The following is a 4,150-nucleotide window of genomic DNA, read 5'->3' on the forward strand; positions in this document are numbered from 1 at the left end:
TCTTCTTTTGCCTTCTGCTATTATGCCATCTATTCTGTTTTTTCACAATCATCCAAGGGCCATATAGATCATCCGATTGATTAAAAAACCCCTTGTGCATATCATTCTCCCCGCATCCACACTAATGATACACCCATATTCATTTAAAAGTGACACATCTATGTATACAACTATAAGTAAATGTTTAAAAGACCAACCAGATGGTGTATTGGTACAACATGAAGTGTTCCAAATCTTCCATTTATGCGTCCAACGATCTCATGCACTTGGCCGGTAAGCTTTTGATCTGTCAAAACATTAAGTTAAATTTTCTGAGAGAGAAGAAAGGAAAATAGAGGAAACACCAACATTCTTAAATCTAAAATTATGAGTATAATTGGTGAAAATAGAAATTTACATAAATTTAAGATGACAAAAAATTAAGAGACTTAAACACATGAGGAGAGCCCAACCTAAAAGACTAGTCTAGTAGGTGGGAGAGCCTCATGGCTTAAGTAGATTTTGCTATTCTACTCAACGTGAGACTCCTAACATTTTCGTCCCCTTTAAGGGTCGACGTCCACGATGACTTTCACTCTATCGACAACCTTTCTCATTTGACGGCTTCACTCATCTAACTTAAACACATGAGGAGAGCCCAACCCAAAAGACTAATCTATTAAGTGGAAGAACCTCATAGCTTAATTACCACATTGAGTTTTCTATTCTACTCAATGTGGAACTCCTAAAAGTGTCACAATTAATGGATAAAAATCCATCAAGAGATAATTAACATGCCTAAAAGCAGTAACATACATTCAGGACAATCCATCCTAGTAGGTACAACAATTTGAAGCAAGACAACTTTATCATGCCATTGAGGATTCTTCTCAAGGAAATGTTCAAATGCCAATATTTTATGTGGAATTCCTTTTATCATATCAAGACGATCAACCAACATTACCTGTCCAATTGATTAGAAACAGAAAGTCAAAAACGTTTTCCAAGATATGATATGTTCAGACAAAGTTTTTAAACCAACACTTTTACTCGGGCCGTATAATCTCTTAGTAAATTAGTTTTCATAGTTTGTCATGCATTTTTCAGTAGAAGAATTGAATTGAAAAGGCCTTATATTTTATATAAGCCTCTCAATTAAGCTATCAACATGTTGAAAAGCTAGAAGTGCTTGTGTAAGTTACATTTCATCTAGTGAGAGTCAAAAGAAATGCGATATGTAACTACTTAATGTTGTGCAAACATGCAATGTAGGCAAACAAAAATAATCATCGTCATCAAGTGCCCATAATAACAATTTTTTCCATAATTAAACAAGAGTAAAAAATGAAGTGTGTAAATATAGGGGTTGGTAGGCATATGTTTTCAAACTGATGAACTTAGGACTTTGACATATACAGATCTTACCTTTCGGCCTGCAAATCTTTCTTTCAGTTCTTTCATATGATCCTGGACTTCAGGGAGTTCAAGAGTTTGAATAAATCGTTCAGAATCAATGCCAAAAGGAAACTGAAGTTTCACACTCCCAAAAATAAAACATTGTCATAATGAGAATGAAATCATGCAATGCATATTCATTGGTAAAGGTATTAAATGACATAAACATGCCACATAGAAGAAGATATTCTAGTTCTACAGTTGAGATGAACATATATGAAATAAAAGAGAATAGTTAATGTGCAGATATACCGCAACCACACAAGTTAGTTTCCCTTGATCTTCTACTCCATTAGGTGTACCTTCAAGCCCAAGAATACGAGTACACACAATAAAATAATGCCTTGCATAATCGTACGTGTGGAATCTGAGATGCAGGAAAGTGTAAATATAAGAATAAGAATATTTGATAAAATGTCTCTAGGTTTAAAAAGTCATTGCAACTGAATATGATATTTCATGATGCAATAAAGATGCTTATTTAACTGGAATAGACTATAGTCACTTCATATCTTTGACTAACTAATGCAATCAGATAGCAAGAATAGTACATTTAGCTATATATATGGACTTATCACAGTGTGTATACCTACTTTGTTGAACATAATTTTCTTATTGATGCTTATTTATCAAGTAAACGCACAAAAAGAATCAATATCAAATTTGATACTTTTTCAATAGATGTTCATACAAACAACATCGAAAAAATGTAACTTTCAATTACACCGAGTCAATGCAATGTTTGCTAAAAATAGTGAACCATATGGACTGTGGACACAAAGCAATGTTTGTTATAAAGCATACACCGAGTCGATACATCATGCTAAAAATTAACGTATAGTTTGGTAGACATGTTAAAACAAGAAAGAATTGTGCATGTTATAAACAGGAGTTGGGACATTAGATTCAAAAGAAGAGCATTTTGGTTTTTCACTAAAAGGGGTGGAACCAAAGAGAATATAACATCTGGTTCCATAATGTTCTGTCTTGTTCCATCCTATTATGTTTGCGCATCAATTACTGATCTTCTGAGACTACATAAAACTTTATTTCAAAGTATGGATCTGAAAGGGTCCAAATTGTTAATGAAAAAAGAAAGTCTCTTAGGCCAGCTTGGTCAAATAATTATGTTTAATGAATTGGGATGTTAGGAAAATTGTCCTTTATTGTGATCCACCCAAGTGTATGGTGTAGATTAAAACTATCTTAGATATTTTCAGTTCTCCTTCTTTATATTGTAAGGAAATTCTATGAATGAAGCAAGCAAATATAAATTCAGCAAACTTTTCTTAATTTTTCTCTCTTTGCACACTGTTCCTAAAAATATATAACTTTCTACTATTATCTTCTTAACATTTTGGTGTTTTCATTTCTTCTCACATGCCTCCTAAAGCTCCCCAAAGGGATCCAAATGATTCTATCACTCATCTCCTTATGGAGAAATTGCTGGAAAACCAAGAAAAACATGATGTTAGACATGCTGCAATTGCCACTGTTCTGCATAACATGACAGATAAATTGGCTGGTATCTCATTTCTTCCTTCTCTACATTCAGATCCACTCCATGGAACCCCTCCTCACCCTTCTTCTTCTTCTTTTCAGATTACCAACTTCAACCCTCATATTCCACCTATCCCCCACACTCACACGTCCCCTATACCTCCAACCCCAATACCACAATTTCCCACTCTACAACCACACATCCAGCCACCCTTCCCTCAAGGTCCTCATCCACAATCCCCCCTCGACCCCCCAAATTACAACTTATACCATTTGATGGTTCTGAACCACTTGATTGGATTTTTTAGACTGAACAATTTTTTCAGCTCTACATGGTTCCCTTTGATCAACGCTTACCTATGATCTCCTTCTATATGCATGGGGAGGAACTAAGTTGGTACAAATGAATGTTCCATAATTCCCTGTTATCAGATTGGAATTCTTTCACTAGAGATATGGAGATCAGATTTGGACTAAGACAACTAATCACCAAGCAAATTTGTTTAAACTAAGACAACTAGGTATTGTCACAGACTACCAGTAACAATTTGAGCAGTTATACAACCGAATCTGGGTTGGAGAGCTTTCTTTAATTTGTACACATAAGAAGGATGTTTGTAATCTTCAAAACCAGGAGGTTGTTCAACAAACGCTTCATCTTGAATGTAGCCGTTGAGGAAAGCACTCTTTACGTCCATTTGATTTAACTGAAAATTCAAAGAGCATGCATATGCAAGTAATAGCCTAATAGCTTCAAGTCTTGCAACCTGAGCGAAGGTTTCATCAAAATCTATACCTTCTTCCTGATTGTATCCTTGGACTACTAGTCTAGCTTTATTTCTAACAATAATACCATTTTCATCAGATTTATTTCGAAATACCTAATGAGTTCCAATAACATGCCTGTTTTTCGGTCTAGGAACAAGTTCCCAAACTTCATTTCTCTCAAAATGGTTTAATTCTTCTTGCATAGCAAGAATCCAGTGTTCATCCTCGATTGCATCATCATTTTTTAGGGCTCTATTTGAGAGATGAAGGCCATGTTTAGACATGCTTTATCAAACATTCGTCGGGTTGTGATACCCGTATTTAATTCAGTAATAATGTTGTCAATCGGATGATCTCGATGAGTTCTCCATTATTTTGGTAAATCTGTATGAATATGCTCCTCTTGAGATGGTAGGTTATCATTCATTTTCAAATGCTCAGTATCAGT

Source organism: Lupinus angustifolius, chromosome LG01, assembly GCF_001865875.1.
Source record: "Lupinus angustifolius cultivar Tanjil chromosome LG01, LupAngTanjil_v1.0, whole genome shotgun sequence".
Lineage (NCBI taxonomy): Eukaryota > Viridiplantae > Streptophyta > Magnoliopsida > Fabales > Fabaceae > Lupinus > Lupinus angustifolius.